Below are 25563 nucleotides of genomic sequence, written 5' to 3' on the forward strand. Positions count from 1 at the left end.
TTAGCAAGATGATGAATTTTGTATTCTTCATGCTTTTGTATTTATACTCAGCTGAACAGAGCTCACAGAGTATATTAATTTTGTTCGCATAACGGTACCCCGTAACGGAATAAACCAATCGAGATAGATATAGACTTCTATAAATCAAAATGATCTGGGCGAAAAAAGACATTAATTTAGCCTTGTCCCTCCGTCCGTCCGTCCATCCGTTAGTCCGTCTGCCCGTAAACACGATAACTTGAGTAAATTTTGAGGTGTCTTAATGAAATTTTGTATGTAAGTTCCTGGGCACTCACCACAGATCGCTATTTAAAATGAACGAAATTGGACTATAACCACGCTCACTTTTTCGATATCGAAAATTTCGAAAGACAGAAAAAGTACGATAATTCATTACCAAAAACGGATAAAGCGATGCAACTTGGCAGGTGGGTTGACCTTATGACGCAGAATAGAAAATTAGTAAAATTTTGGACAATGGGCGTGGCACCGCCTACTTTTAAAAGGAGTTAATTTAAAAATTGTGCAAGCTGCAATTTGGCAGCTGAGTGTGTAATGTTCGGTTACACCCGAACTTAGCCTTCCTTACTTGTTTTATTTAAATACATATATGTATGTTCACTGGTGCCAGTATATTAATGCTTACGAATCCATTAACCTTAAAACAAACAAATCGTGGGCACAATTTTTATAAACAATAAATACTTACAGAATAGCAATATGAATATGCTCATAAACGTTGTATAGTATATATATATGTATGTATATACAGATGCGCATTCTTCTAATTGCATTTATGCACATAAATAACTGTATGAAAATATATGCCACGTTGCAAATGAATGAAGTCCAAACAACTGAAAAAGCACGCACGCCAAATTTGAATGAATGAAATATTTGCTTTGTAACATAATCGTGGAAGAAATAAGAATTGCATTGCATAAAAGCTAAAAAATTTCATTAACAAATAAATATTGTCATATTTTGAATAAACGTACATATGTACTAGAGTACCAGGCAGACTTTGTTCTGTCTGAAAATTGGTTTGCCTACATTTCAAATGTGAACTTACCTTCCCCTCTTCACTAACTATAACATTCTCTTCTACGTTGTCTGCCATATTGCTTCCTATTTTTAAGCCTTCATTCCAACACTAACTGCTACTTCCACTCCAGGTAACATTCATCTCAATTTCCGCATATATGGCATCTCTATAGCAAATATGGAATACCTGCTTCACCTGACTGGCTGATTTCATATCTTTGTTTTTATAAACCATTACGAAATGTTGTGAAACGCAAATTTTTAAAATCGCTTTCGTCTTTATATATATGATATAGATAGAAAATGGAGAGGTTCTCCTATCCAATAATATTCCTCTCTACCTTCTCAATAAACAAAAGCATTTGTCATATTTGTAGCTTCTGCAAAAAAAATAAAAACTGTACCTTTTCAGCTTTCACTTCTCCTCTTCTCCGTATGTCACTTTCTCATTTTTTAATCCCACTTAATTCCTATCCTTTAATCTCCGTCTATATTCATTAGGTTCATTTTACAATTATCTTTCTCTACATCTCCAATAGCCACTCTTGTCTCTTATAAGATCTACACATAATCTTCGACACTTTACAGCCCTGCGCTAGAACCTACATCTTTCCCGCTTGGTCGATCATGTGCACCTCTCGCCTTCTCTTAATCTCGCCGAATCAAATTGGGACGTCTACCGAGCAAGCTTCAAGGGATGCACCCTTTTTAGCTAGTTCATCTGCTTTTTCATTCCCATCTATTCCCATATACCCTGGGACCCAATATACATAGATGTATGCTTTTCCCAGTCCCGATTCTTTCCAGGGATTGCCTACACTCTAACACACTTTTAGATGCTATGCGAGATTATTGCCTTAATTGTTGCTTGGCTGTCAATATAAAAGTTAACATGGCTGCAGTTTAAGCTATTCTCTTCCAGTATTTCTACTGCTTTGGTTACGCCTAATACTTGCGCTTGGAAAATGTTACAGTGACCTGGCAGCTTGTAAGAGCTATTTATTTCCGGATCAGCACAGTATACCACAGATCCGACGCCTTCTACTACTTTGGAATCATCTGTGTACACATTTATCGCCTCGCCCGCCATTTGAGCACCCTTGCGCTAATCATCCACCTCTATTGTAACTTTAAGATCTCCCTCGAAACGCAGATAGGGAATCAGGTAGTTTGTTCGTTCTGCAATTGATGACGCTATACTAGTATGTTCGTATGATCTGCGCTCAAGCTGTCCCGAGGCAGCGAGCCTCGTGAAAGTTATTAAAGCTATGTATGTTACTTGCTGCCAGGTCCACATGTGGAATGTGCAAAATGGCAGTCTTCATACTCCTCTAGATTTTTGAGGTAGGTTCTATTTTGTGTGGGATAAACCCCACGTACACCCCAGCATTCTTTTACATACATAAATTGCGTCGAGGCCTCCTTCACCCTCTCCTCCACGTCGAGCTGCCACTACAGCTTACTGTCTACGTTAATTCCTGGATATTTTGTGCAAGGTTTCTTCTGCAGGGTCACCTCTTATAGCTTAGGTCTGGTCCAATTTTTTTGTTGATTAAATAAATAAATCAATTTGGGACATTGTACCTCTTTGTAAACAAGAACATATCCGTCTTCTCCGCGTTGGCGGACAACCCGACGAAAATTACGCTTAAATTAGGTTTTGAATTATTATAAGAGGCCTTTGAATTATGTATATTCATATTAAGTTTTTAAGCTTATAACCCATTAAAAGTATTGGAAATAATAAAACAATAAAACTTAAAATGATTTTAAATAATTGAATTAAATTGCGCATCAATTTAAAACTCACAATATATACCAATTAGAACTTGACGTTAGAATTCTATTCGAATTCAAATCTTTTTCTCGATATCGAGAAGAGTTTCCCAAATCGTCCTCTAACCCTCTACCTTAGAGAAATACGTCAGAACTCGATCCGTTTTCTAATCTTTCTCTAAGCCAAATGTTTGTTGGTGTTGAGCGAATGTAGCAAAACAAGTTTATGCTAAGTAATTTGACGTAAAATCCCAACCGTTGAGTGGTTAAAAATACTCAATGATGCGTTCAGACAATTATCACTCAACGATTGATCAACACTTGTGTTCGCTGAAAGCGCCCATTGACATCCACAAGCTTGTTTGGATCAGCTGTTTTATATGGATATACATAGTGCAAATTTGCGACGAGATTTGGACATTTGCCGAAGCTCCGTGATTGATGCAAAATACAAATCCTTTTGGATAAGACAAGTGTGATAACGGAAACATAAGTATATATGTCAAAATTGCAAAATAAACGATCAGCTGATTTTTGAAATGCTATCGTGGTCTCATCCTGCGTCTCTTTCTATCACCCGCATCCTGTCAAAACGCTAAAGAGAAGCCGTCTGGGTCATCTTTGCCGTCTTGAACATCCTGTCAGCCAGTTGATGAATAAGATATCACACTTGTTTTGTATACAATGATACACATAGTATATTGCAGTTTAATTGATTTGAATTAATGTCTAATTTTGTTTATTTGTTTGCTGTCCAAACTGTCATTTTTATTTAAGGAAGCAATGCTCAATCAATCAAAATCAAAGCTGCCGTGTGAACTTCTAAAAATCATCAGAAATTAGCAGTAAAAAATTCTTGAGAAATCCGGACTGTAAATAAAATTGAGAGACGAAATTCGTCTTAAGCATTTCTTGAGTGCTTTTTATATGGATTTTTCATTAGGGTTGTATATGGATTTTTAAGCGTTGATAAAATCTAGCACCATATAATAAAATATTTAATTCAACATGAACCCCACATTCTTGTTTTCAACCCGTGCAAAAAATATTTGTATAACAACATTCAATTTCGTAACTAATTCAATAATTGAAATTTGTTTCCTTTTTCTCTTTTGCAGTTTCAAAATGCGTCAGCTAGCAAAGAAATGTAATTAGACGCAGCAAAAACAACAACACAAGCCACATGTATAACAAGAATGGGCGTTAAATAGAAGCAGAATCAAATACAAGAGCTTAAAAGGAGAACAGCGAATGACAACAAAACAAAAAAAAAAAAAAAAAAAACAAGTAAGGAAAGCTAAGTTCGGGTGTAACCGAACATTACATACTCAGCTGAGAGCTTAGCTGTATTGGGTTTTGTAGATGGTTTATAAGTGGTTTTTAATTCCATATCACATACGTTTGGGAAATATCGACCACATTGTAGGCCAAAGGTGACGTTTTTTGTAACGATTTCCCTTCATCCTTTGTCAAATAAGGGAAAATCACCATGTAGGAAAATGAAGCTATGGTAACCCTGGAATGTGTTTGTATGACATGGGTATCAAATGAAAGGTATTAAAGATTATTTTAAAAGGGAGTGGGCCTTAGTTCTATAGGTGGGCGCCTTTTCGAGATATCGACCAAAATGTGGACCAGGGTGACCCAGAACATCATCAATCGGGTACCGCTAATTTATTTATATATATAATTCCAAGAACACTATTCCTGCCATGATTCCCAGGGCTTTTGATTTCGCCCTACAGCACTTTTTCATTTGCTTCTACTTAATATATGGTAGGTGTCACACCCATTTTACAAAGTTTTTTCTAAAGTTATATTTTGCGTTAAAAAATCAAGCCGATCACCATGTTTCATTTCTTCTTTCGTATTTGCTATAGAATTATGGTATTTTTCGAAATTACGATATCGAAAAAGTGGGCGGGGTCATAGTCGGATCTTGCCCATTTTTAATACCAAGTTAAAGTGAGTTGCGATAAGTACGTGAACTAAGTTTAGTAAAGATATATCGATTTTTGCTCAAGTTATCGTGTTAACGGCCGAGCGGAAAGACAGACGGTCGACTGTGTATAAAAACTGGGCGTGGCTACAACCGATTTTGCCCTTTTTCACAGAAAACTGTTATCGTCCTAGAATCTAAGCCCTACCAGATTTCACAAGGATTGGTAAATTTTTGTTCGACTTATGGCATTAAAAGTATCCTAGACAAATTAAATGAAAAAGGGCCGAGCCACGCCTGTTTTGAAATTTTCTTTTATTCTTGTATTTAATTGCACCATATCATTACTGGAGTCGAATGTTGACATAATTTACTTATATACTGTAAAGATATTAAATTTTTTGTTAAAATTTGACTTGAAAAAATTTTTTTTTTTTAATTGGGCGTGGTCGTTCTCCGATTTTGCTAATTTTTATTAAGCATACATATAGTAATAGGAGTAACGTTCCTGCCAAATTTCATCATGATACCTTCAACGACTGCCAAATTACAGTTTGTAAAACTTTTAAAATAACTTATTTGGTCAACGCGTCTACCAAATTTCACCACTTTAGCCGTCTTTGGTAATTAATTATCGCACTTTTTCGTTTTTCGAAATTTTCGATATCAAAAAAGTGGGCGTGGTTATAGTCCGATTTCGTTCATTTTAAATAGCGATCTTAAATGAGTGCCCAGGAACTTACATACCAAATTTCATTAAGATACCTCAAAATTTAATCGAGTTAATTTCTTTCTTCGCCCAGATCATTTTCATATATAGAAGTCTATGTCTATCTCGATTAGTTTATGCCGTTAAGGGATACCGTTATGCGACAAAATTAATATACTCTGTGAGCTCTGCTCAGCTGAGTATAAAAAGCAACGACAACAATAGTGTTGTGAGATGGGCAAAACGCAGAGTAGCGGAGCTAATAGATGAGTAGTGCGAGTACAAAATTATACAGAAATACCTAGAAAGAGAGAGGTAGCAATAAATAAAGAGAGAAAAAAGCGGAAACAATTTATTTGAACAGCCATGACCACCAACACAGCAAATTCTCGTAGCAATGAATGGTTCATAAAAGAAAAAGTTGACTTTCTCTCGTGCAAATCGAATGTCTGTATGCATGTGTGTTGTACTCTCCATTTTAGCTTGCCGCTACACACACACACACCCATACACACATTTACAATTCAAATAATACGAACACACGCGACCATGTTCAAAAGCCGCAAATGTATTATGCATACACATATTTATATCGATTGCATTCGCCTAACAGTTCGACTTGAAAGTGAGTGCAATATATTACGTACAAATATTGGGGTGGTCAATTTTTATATTAGACAAATTTTCTTAAGTAAGTCATTCATTTATTATGATTTGAATTTCTAACAAAATTTTAATGCATTTATCCATGCAAGAGATTTGAGTTGGAACTTTTACCCCATTGTTACCATAGAACAGCGAATCAACTTTGAAAAAAGTGAATCTCCAGCCTGTATATTTTCCCATGGAAATTAATTTCTCAGCTCCATTCGAGTATTTCGGTTCTTTTTTCAGCTTATAAGCAGCATAGTTTTCAAATAATTTGTAACGTAGCCCCACCTGAAACTCCCTGCCTTGTGAATCAGCGCTTAATCTGGTCGTGGACCTAAGTGTGAGTACATAGCACTACTGCTGTGCCAATTCTGGTCACTTCTAAAGGGTGGTCTCTAGTGATTGAACCAGTACTAACTACAGTCTTCGAAGTCTCAGCGGATTCTTTGTACAGTACTACACCCGATTAGGCACTAAATGGCGACGAGTACTACTGTCAAATAGAATGACCACAAGTTGCAAACAGACTTTTATTTTTCTTGAGTTTTCGAGAAGAAACTGGGGACAAACTAGTGGGCACAGTTTCGTCCAGTCATTTTCAAGGATCGTGTATAGCATTTAAAGCTTTAATAATAAAATAAATTGGAAAATACCTTTTTAGAAGCTTTTGGAGTCCCAGGTGCTGCAAGATATCTTTTGGCGAATTTCTACATATAGGGAAATATTTGTTCATGATAATTCACCAATTTCTGGCACTGAATTTGTGGGTTATTTGCTCTCAAAAGAAGCAGCGCTAAAATTCGTTTCCTCTCTTTTGTCACTCTGCTAATCATTGAGGATTATATCTATGGCCGTGAGATCGCTGTTTCCGGAGACGCTTCATTGTATTCGAATATTAGGATATTCATGTATCCGGACATACGAATATCCGGTTTTCCTGTATATGTAGACGTATATGTGGATACCCGAATTTCTTACATAGCAATGGGGATATTCGAATATTAGGTTTTCCCGGATAGTGGAAAAATCCGAATTAAACTTCAAGCCCTAGTGTATACCTATGTAAATTGTGAAAAATTATATTTCGGGTATCCTAATCTATACTTTTGCTGATAAGATGTCGCCATGTACCTTTCCTTTTTTTTTTTTTGTTGTAGTTCCAACCAAGGATGAGCATCCAGAATCTTTCCAGCTTTGAATGAAAAAGAAACAGGATAGAACATTCAATTAAAAATATAGTTAAATTAACAGCAAATGAACAGATTTTTTTATATTTACCAGCATCCACATTCTTACCTCAGAAGATGGGTATATCCAAATGAAACCAGTCATATACACATCAACATCTTGGGTTTCCACCTAAAACTTGTTTCAATCTTCAGCACTGATCGGAACTTGGGATTTTATAGATTTCGTATTTGCCTATTCTTTGTTTCGCGTTTGTGTTAGTCAAGGCCTTATCATACACCCAATTGTGAAGCATTTCTATTGTTTTTCATGGAATGGTTCGAAACTAGCTTATATATGTAAATATTTAGATCGATCGGCCGTCATTGTGTGGTGGTAGCGTGCTTTGAATATACTGTTCAAGCCCGGGTAAGCATCATCGAAGATTTAGAAACAATTTTTTTTGTAAGTAGAAAAAAGATTTTCTGGGCGGGGACGTGTTCGACAGTGATTTGAAAAACACTCCGAGTGTATTTCTGCCATGAAAAGCCCCTCAGGGAAAATTGATATGTCTTGCAGATGACAAGTCGGCACAAAACATGTAGGTCCCGTCCCACTAGTTTGCAGAAAAAATAAAAAGAGCATGATGCAAATTGGAAGAGAAGCTAGGCCTAAAATTTATTCACAGTTTATCGCGCCTTGCATTTATTTATTTTTTTAAATATCGATTTGTGGTCACGATTAAAAAAAATACACATCACAAACTCCTACATTGTCATTTATATTCAACTTGTCTACCCATTCAAATGTTTTCTTAATTTTTTTTTTTTTTCAATTAAAATTGACCACCCTAATGTACAACTTATTCAATCAAGTATCAGTGGGGTGTTTGGGCGATACGTTGATCGGCTGCTGTTTGAAATCAAATAGAAATGAACTAACAACAACAATGCACTAAAATATGACAGCTACATATATACATACATGCATACATAAAGTTTAGCACCACAATATACATTTTATATATATTTGTAGGTTTGTTTGTCAATTTGTATGTGTGGCAGACATGCGCAAATGCTTTCAACTTGAACTTGAAATTTTCTGATTGCACATACACACATGCATACTTGCATTTGTATATAGAAAAATTATATGGTGAAGGCAATTGCAGCTGCAACAGCAACAGAAATTGAACGGGAAACAGACGTCCATAAAATCCCAATGTTCAAGCTATGGCACTCGAGAAATGGAACCCAGAGGAAGCAATGAGCACAAAACAGGAATATAAAAGGATACACATATATGTATCTATGTATGTATGTACGTAAACACAAGGACAATAGAGGTTGTGTAATACAGGAATCTGTATATTTGGAATAGTGGCATTTGAACGATTGCATCAGCAGCTGGTGAAATACTTTGCTTACAATAAAACGGACCAATATTGGAAACAAAATTATTTGGCTAATTTGACAAGCAGGTATGTGCTTTTTACATCTGCGTGTATTGTAAATTTTCTGCTTATGAAATAACTTATATACTAAAAATTTATTTATTTTATGAAGGTCAAAGGTTAAAGCCGATGGTGGAAAATTGTGAAATTTTAACGATTTCCTTACCAAATGAGATGCGGGAGATCGTTTTGGGGAATGCTCAAGACAAATTTTGCTAGTAAATTCAATTGACAAAAAAGCTTGTGAAAGATTTTTATGGTACAAATGAGAAATTTCACTTTAAATGCAACATAAGAAGAAAAGCGGAAATGAAAATTTAAAGGAATATAAAGTATTGAAGAATGATATAAATATGGAATAGGAGAGGAAGGGGAAGAAAGATAGATAAGAGTGAATAACAGAAAGAGGTCGATGTGTTGTTAAAAGAGAGAAAGCGCGGAGTAAAAATAGTGCACGGTTGCCAGATCACATTTTTGCGGGACCAAAATTCGTTATTAAAAAGGACAAAAGAAAAGAATTAAGAACCAAACAAATATTAAAACAATGTCTAAATAAATTCATAAAATTATTACTCCGTACACAGCTTTCCCATATATACATATGTACATATGTATCTGAATGTACTTATTAAGTTTCGTGTAATTGCAGGAGGAAATGTTGGTTGTTGCTGTTGTAGTGATAAAAAACTCCCCGGAAGTTTTGGGGAGTGTTATTGACGTTGATGATCTTTTGCAGGATATAGATCTGTTACGTTCTGGTAACAAGCACCATTAAGGTACAAGCCGGACCATTTCGGGAACGTTTAAATATGACCATACTGACCACCTCATAGTTCCACGGCACTTGGGGTCACCAGATACTCGGCTGCTAAAGAAACAGTATTTGCCACGAGCAGATGAGATTGGCAACACTTGAAAGGGTTGCGATACACGATCTCTAGAATAACTTGAGTATTTTAGTCGCCTCTTACCACGGGATATTCCAAACCACTAACCCACTGTGGTGGCGACATTTTGGTCAAAATTTTTATTGGACTTTGAATAATATGTCACTACTTTTGCATAAAAACATTTGAAAAACTACACCAAAAGTTGTTTAGTATCTAGTTTTTATTGTTAATTGATTAGACAGTGCAGTAACGTCTAAATTTGTGATAGTTTGAAAAATCTACTTACTTATTGCGACAAGCTTCAAGTATGATCAAATTATTTATGAATTTTTGAAAAAATTTGGAGTAAATCATGAAGATTGTTTGTAAATATTTTTCTATGTTTTTCGCATTTAAGTAATCGCAACCTTTGGCATTGTCCAGAACTTGAACATAACAGCAGAAACATCCCTAGCAAAAAATTTGCTATGACACAACTTTTGAAACTGTTCGTTTTGTAGAACTCACTTGAGAAATTTTCGTTGACAATTCGTGACTGGTCGCTCACTGAATGAGATAATTTAGATCTTACCACTTTCCTATATACTTCCAGTAAATTTTCTGAACTCATATGCTACATATGTATGGCGGGTCTCGAATTTTAGTTAATACAGAATTGAGGCATAACCCATAATATAAGTCATACATTTCTCTAAACCCTCGGCTCTTAAGTTTTAAATAAGCACTAAAGCCGCACATGGACACGCCCTCATATAAATAGAAATAATCAACAACAAATAATAAAGTACTTGTTAGAAAAATCTGCCTTTCCCTGGACATCCTTTCAGCTGTAAGTCAGCTTGTGTGAAAGTTTCTTTTATATCCTACCACTTCCCTTACCTGTTATGCTGTGGCTTAGTTCTATCATTTCGCTAATTAAGAATAGTCTGAGTTTAGAAATGAAATTGCCGAAAGCTCATATTTCCTATTCCGTTGATATAGGGCTTTGTTTTGTGGTTGGGGTAATAGTGGATAGCAAAAAAATTGTATCATGATTTCAAATGAGTCAGCATAGGAAAACAATAATTTTGAAAACTATTAGTAAAAAATAAATTTGGCCCGTATCGTGTTCTATGATCCGTGAACGAAGTCAAATATTCAAAGAGACAAAAAGCCCGGTACTGGCGAGTCGGATTAAGGGCATACACATGATCTAGTGACCTCGTCTACTCATTACATCCATAATGTATTATCATTATCATCAAAAGTTTGACAGTTTCATATTTATCGTTTGAGTGAAACAGGTTTCGATCCGTGATCGTTTAACATGATGAAATTTATAAGTAAATTCTTTGGACATTATTAGACTAATATAGCAAAATGTATTTTATAAGAGGGCCTTATAAGTCTTATAGTCAATTCTTGGAGTCAAACGAACCTCATTAGATAATACACGTTAATGTTTGCAAGCATGTAAATACGGTGCAGAGAATAACTCCCAAATGAAATAAATTCCATGAAATAACTCCCAATGAAATAAGTCCCAATAAAAATGAAATAACTCCAAACTTTAATAAATGAAATAACTCCCAAAGAAGGAAATGAAATAACTCCCAATATTTGCCAGTTATTCCATAATGAAATCACAATTCCCCAAAAAAAAAAATAAAATAACTCCCAAATGAAATAAGTCCCAAAAAAAATGAAATAAATCCCAAATCAAAATTTGAAATTGTATCTTTATACTATATAATCAGTTACAATGAGATTTGAAAAATACAGCAAACTATTATGTACATATGTAAAAGTTACAATTACAAGAAAACTTGAATAGTGTCGTCGAAGTAAACGTAATTTATTTAAAAAAATCGCATTTTTTATGAAATTAAGATAATTTATTAAAAGTAAAAAATAAAAGGAACGAGCCTGCGTAGAACAGCGTGGCGGTAGCCACGGTTATACCACACACCCGGGCTTGGCATGGCGTAGCCAGGGTTATTTCTAATAAGCGCGGCCGAAGGCCACTTATGCAGAAAGGTGTTCTACGCAGAATTACTGTGCATCGCGCGATTTTTTATTCTAAATTTTCTATTTTTTGTAAAATAAATAGAGTTGAATGAAAAAGGTCCATTTTCCTCGTTGGTACTATTTAAAAATTTTTCATTCGTTGGAACAATTTAAAGCATCTGGTACCACCAAGCAAGCAGTGAATTAGATAAAATGGCTGTATGCTTGTGTTCGCGGAAAGTAAACAAATAAATCATTAAATTTTACAATAATACGCCAATTTAAACAAATGAAAATAGTTGATTGTGGTTTTATAAACATTATAAAATATACTTATGTATAAAATTCTTGCGAAAGTGTTCGTATGTAGATAAAAAGTGATAGTTATACCATGGTAACTTTAACTACTAATTATTAGTAAATTGTTACCAACAATTAAAGATTACTTACTGATTCTCGTTGGAGAACTCCTTGAGAACCTGTGTGCGAGATTTCAAAGTTCAAAACCCTTTGGTTTACGAATAAAACCAATTGGACCCTTAATGTATAGCCGACCCACAGAAACTGTTAGAAGAACGTCAAAGTTTGATAAAATTGTATTTTTAAGAAAATGAAATAACTCCCACCAAATATGAAATAATTCCCAATGCCTGAATTAGAAACAATAAAGTAAGTCCCAATAAAAATGAAATAACTCCCAATCTCAAAAAATTATGAAATAACTCCCAAAGAAATTTTATTGGGGATTATTTCATTTGAGAGTTATTTCATTACGAAATAATTACCAGCAAAAATTATAAAATAAGTCCCAATGATTTGGGAGCTATTTCATAATGAAATAAGTTCCAATTTGTATGGAAAATATTTGGGAGTTATTTAATTTTTTTGTTGGGAGTTATTTCACTGCACCTGTAAATACTACGAATGTATGAACTTCACATTTGTAGTATCTGATAAAACTGAAAGTCGACCAGCTTTTGTGAATATGTGCTCGATTCTGTTACTTTCGAATAACCCATCTCCTTTTGAACAATTTTCATACATTTTTAGTGCCAGTTTTTCCCATCAAATTTGTCTTGACCTAAGACATGCCAATTTTATTTGTCTCTTTCCGAAGGCTTGTTTTCAAGTACATATTAAGATACTACCGCTTCACCCAGTGAATAGAACAATTTATATATTAACTGGTACATTCACCCTCGGCAAGAATTGAGGCGTATCGCTTATTCAAGTAAACGATTTACGTATCAAGTATTAACCCAAGATGATAAGCTCTATTATAATGAAATGACCCATCCGTTTGCGGGCAGTAAGTAAATTTATTTTCAAATTTCACCTCCATATTGAACCGTAATTAGAAATAAATCGAAATTAATTAAGCAAAATCGAGACCGAAATGTTATTTTGAAATAATTCCCAATGCCTGAATTAGAAACAATGAAGTAAGTCCCAATAAAAATGAAATAACTCCCAATCTCAAAAAATTATGAAATAACTCCCAAAGAAATTTTATTGGGGATTATTTCATTTGAGAGTTATTTCATTACGAAATAATTACCAGCAAAAATTATAAAATAAGTCCCAATGATTTGGGAGCTATTTCATAATGAAATAAGTTCCAATTTGTATGGAAAATATTTGGGAGTTATTTAATTTTTTTGTTGGGAGTTATTTCACTGCACCTGTAAATACTACGAATGTATGAACTTCACATTTGTAGTATCTGATAAAACTGAAAGTCGACCAGCTTTTGTGAATATGTGCTCGACTCTGTTACTTTCGAATAACCCATCTCCTTTTGAACAATTTTCATACATTTTTAGTGCCAGTTTTTCCCATCAAATTTGTCTTGACCTAAGACATGCCAATTTTATTTGTCTCTTTCCGAAGGCTTGTTTTCAAGTACATATTAAGATACTACCGCTTCACCCAGTGAATAGAACAATTTATTTATTAACTGGTACATTCACCCTCGGCAAGAATTGAGGCGTATCGCTTATTCAAGTAAACGATTTACGTATCAAGTATTAACCCAAGATGATAAGCTCTATTATAATGAAATGACCCATCCGTTTGCGGGCAGTAAGTAAATTTATTTTCAAATTTCACCTCCATATTGAACCGTAATTAGAAATAAATCGAAATTAATTAAGCAAAATCGAGACCGAAATGTTATTTTGCATAAGTTTTATTTTTAGCCAAAAGCACCACATTTTATAAAAACTAAACAAAGTGGCAACCATGCATGACAACGAAAAAGAGAGGGATGAAGAAATGCGAAGCAGAGGCTGAGAGAAAAGAACAGAACTGACGCTAAATTTTCTACACACACATCAGTATATTTGTTTATTGAGAGCTTTTGCTGAGAGCCAAAGCTTTTTATCTATCATACAAACACATAACCCAGGCACCAATAAATAAACTTAAGTGTGCTTTTCCATAAGCTAACTTTTCTTTGTTCAAAAGCTTCATTTAGAGCAACGCTGCGCTTTTTCTTCTTCTACCAGCGTCAGCATGTTGCATGGCGTGGTGGAAATGAATTTTCCTTTTTAGCCTTGAGACAACAAGCAGCTACACATACATACATACCTGTACACATTGTATGCATATGTCAATGAATGTATGTATGCTTTTATCTTCCTAAAAAAAATGTTGGAGAAAAAAGTGCCGATAATAACGTTTCCCTACTTCGGCGTTAAATTTCAACAGGAATATGCGTCTGATTTATGTTCAGTGTTCGCCCATCATATATGTTGACTTGTTCGTTGAAGCTCGTACGTGTAAGCTGTTGAAAAACATATAGAAAAAAAATTAAGTATAAAACAGTAATCAAAATTCAATTGAGTGATTACGCGCAAATGAGCTAATCAATATTCGATAGCAAAAAAGACAATTATAAAGTGAAAAAGTAAAATTTTTCAAGTCTTGTTTTAAGATGAAGACCATATGGCTCGTATAAAAAAGCGAGCTGAACAAATGTATGAAAAGAAAATATCTCATATTTGGGCTAACCTTTGATCTTTATAAATATTAAAAAATATATATATATATAAAAAAGATTTAACTATATTTTACCAAATACTATTTATTAACCTACCAAAAACAAAAATTTGTTGATTATACGCCCCGGTGTACTCATACTCGCAATATCTAACGAGTAAGAATTGTGTTGTTTTATTTTTTATACCAAACGTAAACAGTCGTATGATTATCAAAGCGTACAGTATTGACTTAGAATAAAAAATTCAAGCAATTGATTTATTGCTAAAAATAAATTCATTACCTTCAAGGTGTGCGTGCAGTGACTTAATTCAGAAAATAAAAAAATAAAAAAATCCAAAAATATATTTCACATGCTAACATAAACGCGATCTTTACGTTAACATTCAAATTCTAATGACGTATTTAGCTTTACAATAAATTGTTGTTGTTTTTTTTTTATGCGCAAATGTGTGGGTGCTGCTGTGTGTGCTGTCAATGACGAGTAAGCGCAATTTGAATTCAAAAGACAATTTTCTAATAATAATTTTGTAATAATAAATGTGCAAGTGACGCGTGTGGTTGACGAAATTTTCGTAACTTAATATGAAGTAATATTCTTTTATTACATTATTTTAAACATCTACAGTGTTGAGCCAAATAAAGTACCGAAATTTACTCTAGAACATTTTCAAGGCGTCCTACATATGTACATTTTATCAGGCGTTAGTACCAAATACTCGTGAAGTTCGATGTGTTAAAATATAGGTGTATTCTACAAAACTGATGAGGGGTTGACTTTAAATAGAGGCAATTTTTTCGGGAACAAATTATTTCGGGCTTTTTTGAGAATGGCTTCCTCGGCTTCTCATCGGTTCGGCTTCAACCGACACAGACAATATATTATCTTATTATCGGTCTATTATCGATAGCGAATAGTTCACTAGTCGAGTTATGGGTCTCTTATTGGTTTCTTATCGGCTTGCTATCGACGGTTTCCAGAGCTGCCGGCGATTTTAAATTGAAGTTTTAACGGCACCTGTTCGTAACAAGCCAATAAGTTGCCGCTAACAATTCGCTAACTTTTCGATGGTAAATCGAAAGCATGCCGATAAGGAATTGGTAACAGTTCAATAACGAATCACAGCTTGTTGAAAACCAATCGACAACTTTTCGGTAACAAATTGATAACTTTTCGAAAATAAATCGATAACTTTTCGATAACAAATTGGTAAACAAAATTATAAAAAGTCGACAGATTTTAGAAACCCAATGGATATCTTTTCGATAAAAATTTTAAATTTCTCGAAAGCAATTCGATAACTTTTCATTAAAAACGATAAATTTTTGATAGCAAATAAACAATATTTGAAAACCAATCAATAGGCTTTCGATGGCAAATCGACAACCCGATAACAAATTGTTAATACTCCAATAACAAATTGAAAGCCTTTTGATGGCAAATCGACAAGTTTTCAAAACCAATCTCAATGTTGTTTCGATAACCAATCGATAATGCGCCGATAATAAATCCAATAACATTTTAACGTCAAAGAGACAACTTTTCGATAACAAATCGATTTTGCTTCGAAAATCAATCAATAATACACCGATAACAAATTTTTTGTGAGGAATCCATAACTTTTTGAAAATCAATCTATAACTTTCTGATACCAAATCGACACGGCAATAAAAAATCCATAACATTTTGACGAAAAAGAGACAACTTTTTGAAAATCAATCGATAACATTTCGATAACAAATCGATTTTGTTTCGATAACTAATCGATAATACGCCGATAGCAAATTTTGAAATTTTTGTGGCGAATCCATAATTTTTTGAAAATCAATCTATAACTTTCTGATTACAAATCGACACCGCAATAACAAATCCATAATATTTTGACGTAAAAGAGACAACTTTTTGAAAACCAATCGATAACCTTTCGATAACAAATCAATTTTGTTTCAATAACTAATCGATAGTACGCCGATAACAAGTTTTGAAATTTTTGTGGCGAATCCATAACTTTTTGAAAATCAATCTATAACTTTCTGATAACAAATCGACACGGCAATAACAAATCCAAACTTTTAAAAACCAATCGATATATTTTCGATAAAAAAATTACACTCCGATAACAACCCCATAACTTCTGGTTAACAAATCTTAAAATTCATGGTAAAATGTCGATAACTTTCTATAAATAACTGATAAATTTCCGATAATATATCAGAGAAACGCTATGTCGGCCCGGCAGATGCATAGCTCACTGTCTACACTGATCAAACAGACTAGATGTACCGCCTGGCTTCAGCGAAGATTACCAATGTTATTTGTAAACAGTAGCGCCTTACATGTCTACTCGCAGAATGCGAAGAAGCAAATGCGGGAGCTTTGTTACATCTTCTATGGTATCCCAAACGTCCTTAACGTTTTTTCTTTAGAACGGTATTTTACAAGTACTTTCAGCCTTAACCCAGCTCTTTAAACTAAGTGGCTAAGATCTCCTTAAGTTTTTGCGTAAGAATATCTTCACATAGGCCAATATCTTTGGTTCAGTGCCAAAGGCTTTGATTCCTCAATCGATGATTTTATATTCTACGTGCCAGTTTCGTGGGATGCGAATGTGCCCAGCCCGTAGTATGAATGCCTATTGCTTTTATAAAAAGTCGCTAGATCACTGGGTTTCAATTACCGCTCAATTGACGTTTACAAAAGGCATGTTTACTCGGCGTAGCTTATAAACACATAATCTCTAGGCTGTCAATGAAGCAGTGTTCTTAAAAATCCAGGTTCATTACTTTCACCTAGGAAGTAATTTAGCTCTGTTCCATGACCTGATCACCCTGTCTGGAGATAAAGAACCGCTATTTAGCTTCCCTTATAAAGTTTAGGATTCATGCATCGATCTAGGATTGTACTTATAATCCAAGGTATTAACTTGATTGGTCACCTACCAAGTCTTACCAGATACTGTAAGTGGAAGAGAGGAAAACGAATCTGTCGACTACGGTGGAGCTCTCTTTCGTTACTTTCAAAATTGGTCGGCATCTAGGAGGAAGTAGAACATACTGTGACGAATATGAGTGAGACTAAGTGATACTCACATCCCTAGTCTGATGCTAAGTAAATAAAGTCACAACAACAATAAAGGAGACAGTCACTTGTATCTACATAAACGAAGCAATCATTGCCTACACATATGTACGTATACGCAGCTGAAAAGCAACGCACAAACACATGCAGATATCTTATCTGAAATGCTCCTAAAGGTATGCAATTGTGATTGTGGAAGTGTCGCTCACTCATACAAGCGCATGGGGTATGAGAGAAGCTATAAAAATTATACATCTGTAGTTGTAGCTGAGAAATTTATAACTAACTATTAAGTTTTGGAATTAGAAAAGCCTAGAAATATGCAACGAGGAAATCAGACAGTATAAAAAGGCGACAACAGTAGAGGCGAGAAATCAGAGTCATTTGAGCTATCAATCAGTTTGGTTTAATTAAGCAAGCTATTCGTTGCAAAGTATAAGTGTTATTGTGAAGTACTCTAATAAAGGCCATTTTTCCATTATTCAATATTGGAGTTCTTTATTCAACAGTTTAGTGATTCGAAGATTGCAAATAAGGGAAATTGCAAGTAAATTCGTTACAATACATTACATCTTGCAGACAAGAGTTGAAAGAAATTAATTATTTAAGACGAGCTGTAAAGCTTGCTAAAGATTTGATGTCTGGCAGAATTGCAAATCCTACTTCAAGTTCGATTTCCTTCGCCGCCGATATGGGATAAATGCTCTGTAGCGCTCTTATGCATCTATGGCAACAAACAACATAGATAAGAACGTATTCCATGAAATATTTTTTACTTAAAGTAAATATACTTTGTAGCGAAATTAGTCTAATTATTTGCAAATTAGTTTTTGGAGGGGGCTATTTCTACTACCTAAAAGGATGCCATGCTCAATTCGTAAATTGATAGCATCTTAAAGAGATTTATTACTACATTGATATTTTTCCTACAGGGTAGTTACTATATCGCACACACGCATTAATTTGTGTATGTATATAAAAAGAAAGCTCATCAATTCACTAAACTTGTATATTTACATGCAAAAATTCAAGCACAAATGCTCGTTGAGTGCTTGTCTTGGCTAAGGCCTTAAGGAAAATAAAAGCCGAGAAAGTAAGCTTTTTTTATTCACAGCACACCCACACATGCAAAAGCGTGCGCGAGTGAAATGCAATTATGGTGGGAAGAGTATCAAGTAAGAAATTTAAATATGAAAAATTTATGAATATGAAACACGTGCTGTTATTAATGTTAAACGAATAATTTCTTATGCATTTGCTGCCGGGATACACCCTGTGCTCGCTTCGTAAACTTGCATATCGTAATCAGTGAACACAGCTGGTGGTATCTCAGTGGTTGGTGCATATGTGACGACAATAAGCAACAATATACGATGATGAGTGGGCAGCAGTAAAAATTATTAGTGTTTTTTCTATTTTGTATATCTGTACTATGTATGTTTGTGATAACTTAAAGCAGCAGCAGCTGCTGCACAAGCAATGAGTGCCCTCTTTGGCAGCAGCGTAGCAAAGTATTAAAGCACAGGTGAGTACCATTTTTTAATTAATTAAACGCCAAAAATATATTTAAAATAAAATAGGTTTTTTCATCAAACCCGTATTTTTCATTGACAAACGTATATTAGCGAACACGAAACAAGCAGTGGCAATTTTTATCAAATTTCGTCAATCAATTTCTTTTCAATAATTTAAGAAAATAATTTTATAAATTATTTAACTGAAACAATTCAAATCAATCACAAAACAATTTCCACAAAATACGATAAAAATTTACGAAAATTTCGAAGTTTTTGTTTGGAGTTCTCAAAATTTTTCTTGTATGCAGTTTTGTAGCCCAAACAATTCTAGTCGAACAATGTACCAGTTATAGCTCTCTTAAAATTCGAATTGATTTTTCATAATTTTGTTTACGAAGCGTGCTCCAGATTTTCTCACATACAAAGTAGATTAGATTGAACTGGCCGGTCAATATAGATCTCACATAGACCGAATGTAAGGGTTACCAGATGCTCGAGACGTCGAATCGGGGACAATTCCAGCAAAAAAGGTAATCAAATTTCAATAGTAAAAAGTTTGATCAAGTTTAACCTTCTAAACGCAGTCGAAGACGGGCAATTGCACCCAGACAACTGCAAAAAAATTTATAAAGAGTAGGGGAATATTGTAAATAATTTAACAGTTCGCACAAACATGTTGTTTGTTACAGATAATTATTTATACATTCTTTTTTCTTACTTCTAATTTCAAGAATCTGGTGCTCTTTTTCTATAAGCACTTACCGACATATTTCTGGGAATTGCTGGTTTTTTTCAAAACTTCAGCATTCTCAGGAAGGGTTAAAATTTTTTGGAATTCGAGACATGCAAAATCTGAAAAATTTAACTTCACTCGAAGGATGTGCCCAACATTTTCAACAGTCAAACGATTTCTTTTTTTTGCCCATTGCGAGCTCATTACGGAGAAAATTCTTTCTCAGCTCGCATTGTGATATGATATCGAATAGAAAAATTTTGCAATTTTGAGCACTTCCGAATATCCTTCGAGATCTTTACTAGCTGAAAAAACGCAGCCATTTTGGCGCTTGCAGATTTTTGTGCAAAAAAATCGTGATCAGCGGCCTTGGATCCCAAAAATTTTCTAAAATTTACTATTTGATCATGTAACAAAGAATAATTGATGATCACTTTTTTTCAAGCAAATAAAACAGGCATGGTTCTACTTCACTATATTGCAAGTTTTGTTCTGTTTTGAAATCCAACCATTTGAAAACTCTGAATTTCGAAAATCCTGACGTCCAAAGTTTCAGATATTCTAATGTTTCACAATAAACAATATCGATTTTTGCCAAAAATTCGTCGCAAGCATGGTCCTTTCCATCTTTTCTTAATTGTGCCAAATTCGTCCTTACAGCTAATGGAATAAAATTCGATTTTTGTGGTTCATCCACTTTTGATAGGAGATCATCGTAAACTGAAACTATATATAAAATACTATTGTCTTTTTTTCAATAGAAGCGATTTTTGAATGAAACAAAGCCATAAATGAATGGACAAATAATAGATAACTTTCGCTGAGGTCATTATTAAAAAAAACGTTCAATCATTGCAGGTTGTTTGTTTTGAGATAAAAAATAAGATTTCAAAGTTTCAAACATTTTCAAAATCCTCTCGATGTAGGGAAAAGGCTTAACCAGCGCGTTTTACAATAATTGAGCAGATGTTTATAATCTGTCTCAACGAATTCACAAAAGGATCTCAATTCCGTTGTTCGAACAGTGTAAATAGAGAAGTATTCGTACAATTTGTACACAATACAATTTATATCAAATAGAACAAACTGCTCCAATCCATGATGGGCCGAATTGTGTATAATATGTGCGGAACATCCGATCCCAATAAATTCAGCATTGAGATTTGTAGTCTGTGAAAAATGCTATTTTTTCCATTGCGATTGACTCCTTCGAAATTCGTATTCGTGTTGTCAGCAACAAAAGCACATAATTTCTTTGTTAAATTACATGAGTGCTGGTAAATCGTAAATGCGGGGACATTTAGAGTATAAGCGAGAACGCTGGAACAAATCGTCGAAATCGGGGACAAATCCCCGAAAGCGAGGACGTCTGGCAACCATACCGAATGTGTCCGTAGTGTTATCAGAATTTGTTTGACGACCAAACGCACAGTGCTCGGTTCCTTAAGCCAAAAATAAAAAAATCGAAGTGAAAAGTTTGTCACCAAATGTGTCGTTAGTATCTCTCATTAGAACAGCCTTTTAAAAGGTATATTTGTTTTCGTAGCATTCGAACTGTACTCTATAAGAATAGCTTCAAAAGTGAGGTTATAGTATTAGTTGGTTTTTCCATTGTGAACAAGTTAAAAATAAACTGCAAGTTTAAGCTATTTAAAAATACTTAAAGTAGCGTTGTATTGAAACAAGTAAAAACGAATATTGAAGTCAAAGGTATTTACTTCATTCTGAAATAATTCTGGTGTCTTTAGCTTGTTGTGTTTTTTTTTTTTTTTGTTTTTGTTATTTAAAATTTCACCAGTGCCTTTATTAGTGTTTATTTGCACAAATATTTCAATTTCAGCTAAAGTTTTAGTTGGGTTCCTCACCGATCCTCTCGTTCGAACTTATATCATATTATTAGTCAAAGCTCTATGATTCTAAATTGTTAATATCAGCGGCCACTTTGTGCCACTAATTATGCTTTGTGACAATTTTCTGATAACTTCACCCTGATAAATTATTGTCGTATGTTATATGTAAGCATATAACATATATGTATATATTTGTTGTTTTGTTATTGTCATGTATGCAAGATCTTTTAATAACTTTAATTTCTTTATTTAATCCTATTAAACATTGTATTTGCGATAGACACATCTTACCAAACATCTACTTACTTTTTGTATGCATACGGTGAAAGTGGGTGGTTGTGGGTCGGTATGAAGGTATCACCCGCACCAATTTTATGAAAAACCAATTTTATGAAAAAATATTTCTCATATATTTGTAAAGCTGTGACAAAAGTTTCATGTTGATATCTGTGCTGGAAGTATTTTTGGCCACCAACTCCATATAAGACCGACCAGTGTGAAACGTAGGAACCTCAATCAGGTGTCAAAACTTATGTTAAAGAATAACTACAACTTTTATAGGACCTAGCTAAATGCTGCCTGCAGATATGGCAACTCTGCCACCCTGTAATAGCTGAAGTCTTGATCTGGCGTGCGCTCCTGTCTCCTTTTGATCTCTCGCAAGCTGATTGGGACGTCTATCGCCGATTAAGCTAGTGTTGTACCCTCCTTTTCCAACTTATCTTCTCTCTCTTTATCACCGCGGGGAACCCAGTATAGATGTATGGTCCGGTTTGTGCGAAGTTTTTCACTGCACTGCTTCATGAAGTACTGTGTGAGATTATTGCATTAATCGCCACCTGACTATTAATATATATATATTGATGTGACTGCAGCTTAAGCATGCGTCCTTCAAAATTTCTGCTGCTTGCTGCTTCCTTCACGGCTATAATTTCAGTCTAAGACGCAGCAGTAATCGACAGCCTGTAGGATCTACTTATTTCTGGATCGACACAGTAAACAGCAGATCCGACTACTTCCAGTAACTTGAAACCATCCATATATACATGAATATGCTATTCATTCCATTTCTGCATCCTGGCACCAACCCTCCGGCTCAATTATGGATCCATACTACAATGGCCATGCTGCCTGGACTCAAGCTACCACGAGGCCTTTAGCCTTGTTGCAGTTGCTATCGCGATAATTTTGGCCATTAAATCTGCAGGCGGTATGTCGCATGCAATGCTGCTGTGGGGGTAATTTTTAGGGCTCCAGTTATGCCGATCATTGATACTCTGTATACCCTCTCAAATTTTTTGGTGTACGTACTTTTTTGTGTGGCTGTCCACCAAACAAGAACCCCATAGTGAAGTATGGATTTGACAATTGTCTTAAATACACAATGGGAACCTAACATCCTCTTGCATGCATACAGTGTCGCGAAGGCTTTCTTCGCTCTCTCTTCCACATGAAGTTTCCACGGCAACTTACTATCTAACATAACTTCTAGGTACTTTGCGCTATATTTTTCTTGTAGGGTTACCCCTTCAAGCTGAGGCTTAGTCCTATCAGGGACCTTATATTTCGTAGTAAATAGTACCGTAACTTTTGACTCCTTGTCCTTCGGCAAACCGTCTAACATACAAAGTAAAAATGTGAAACATTTGCTTTTTATATCGAAGAATCGCAAAAAAAAAAAAACAAAAAAATCAATGCACGTTTTAAGAGACCTATAATATGTACTTTGTTAGACTAAAATTGGTTGCGCGCCAAATAGCATACTTAAAAATTTTTTTAATATGAAAATTTTAAATAAAAAGGGGCGACCTGTCGTAAAATTTTTTCGAATTTTCGAACTTTTTCGAAAACTTTTTTGGGGTTGATTTGCATAGTTTCAGTTACAAGATTTTTTCTTCAAACGTCGAAAATAAAAAAGAAGAATTTAATTGACGAATTTGTCTATGTGAATAGCTCCACGGACTGGTCAATTCAACCTAATTGACGAAATTTGAAAAAAATGTATCACTGCTATTTTTCTGTTCGCTTTTCAACCATTCGCATTTATGTATTCTAAGTATTTAGCATAAACTGATAAACCGATATTTTGAATTTTGTCTAAATTACCAAATAAATATGTATTCACAATTAGAAGATGATAGCATTGAATACTTTTATCGAAAAAAAGTATGAATAAAAAAAGTATTAGTATTATTAAGTATTTTAGGAAAAATTGCATATTTTCAACATTAGATAATTGTACTTTTTTGTATTTTTTTTTTACAAATTCCTAGCATTGCGGCGCATTCAATTTTATTGTCACTGCAAAGCTTGAAAGCTATTGGATAGAGCAAAAAAAAAAAAAAAATTTAAAAACAATTTTACAATAAATAAATTGAATTCATTACCAATTAGCTATTTTTTAAGTTCACACGCCGCCTACTCTCGCTTTAATGGATATATTTGTTCTTTGCGTTCATTCATAATTATAATTGACGCTTGAAGATCGTTCATCACAGACAAGGGTGTAGTTTTTTACTTAATTGGGTGCTTGTATTTAGATACTTAATACATACATATATTCTATTTATTCTAACCATATACATACACTTAATAAAGTCTTAGCTTAAGGCTTTTATTTTTCAATGCCATTTATGTAATTCAATTTGAATTGACTCGTTATGCGACGTTTCGATTTGATTAATTTAATTAAAAAGACAATTACTTGACATGCCTGACAAATATTATTAGAATATTATATTTTTGTTATCTTTGCATTACTTATGTATTTTTTATGTAAACGCTATATTGGAAAAGATTTCCATGAATGTGTCGACCCAATAACCTACATATATGAAGCTACACGGCGTATGAGTGTTAAAGCTACGGTGACCACCAGCTCTGATTCGTTGTACGAAACAGGCATGTGTTTTAGTAATTTTCATAAAGAGGACATTCATTAATTTTATATGTTGGGTAAAATGTACGCGTTTAAGCTTATTTTTCGTCTACCAATATATAACTTCTGTTGCCCTATAAGCAGGAGCAGAGTCCTGTTCGAATAACTGTACTGGTTCACTAAAGCAGGTTTTTTTTTTATTTGTATAAAGTCAACAACAGACACAACGCGGTCGACTACTAAAGTTAATATAATTCGATAAGAAATATTTGTAAATTTATTTATTTTTTATTTATTTATTTAAGTCAATGGTTTACAAACCTTACATAGCATAGTATTTGTTTGAATTCATTACGATTGGCAAATATATATAAATCTATTACTCTACATAGCAAGTTAAACTCAGTTAATATTCTGAATTCTGAGCATACCTTGTTTTACAAAGGCCAACTGCAAATAAATCATTATGACGCAGACATCGTGTTGGAACATTAAGTCTTATGTAATGTAATAAATATGGACAGTCTATAGCCCCATTTAAGGCATCATGAAGAAATACTAAACCAGAAATCAGTCTTCTACTGGCAAGAGTATGCATACTAATCAATTTGCAATGAGAAACATAAGATGGAATAGGTAAATTAAACTTAATACCGGACAAGGCGAATTTTATAAACTTTTTTTGAACCCTTTCAATTATATTAGTATGTACTTCATAAAAACAGATTCCAGATTATGGAAGCATATTCCAATTTAGATCTTACAAATGTATTATAAAGTAATTTTTTAGTGTATGGATTCTTAAATTCAGAGCTATTGCGCCGAATAATCCCTAACGAGGAATACGCCTTAGGTATGAACTAATTCAAATGTTCAGTAAATGTAAAATAC

General features: G+C 34.1%; 1 long non-coding RNA gene across 1 annotated transcript in view; it reads left to right on the top strand.

Moving 5' to 3' along the window:
- Positions 1 to 18852, top strand: part of LOC137237820 (uncharacterized) — a 47049-nt gene extending 28197 nt beyond the window's left edge. The window contains exons 2-3 of the long non-coding RNA XR_010949044.1: positions 3939 to 4107; positions 8322 to 18852. This is a non-coding gene — a long non-coding RNA (uncharacterized lncRNA). The remainder of the gene's footprint in view (positions 1 to 3938; positions 4108 to 8321) is intronic.
- The last annotated feature ends 6711 nt before the right edge of the window (positions 18853 to 25563 follow it).

This window comes from Eurosta solidaginis, chromosome 1 (assembly GCF_040869045.1).
Source record: "Eurosta solidaginis isolate ZX-2024a chromosome 1, ASM4086904v1, whole genome shotgun sequence".
Classification (NCBI taxonomy): Eukaryota; Metazoa; Arthropoda; class Insecta; order Diptera; family Tephritidae; genus Eurosta; species Eurosta solidaginis.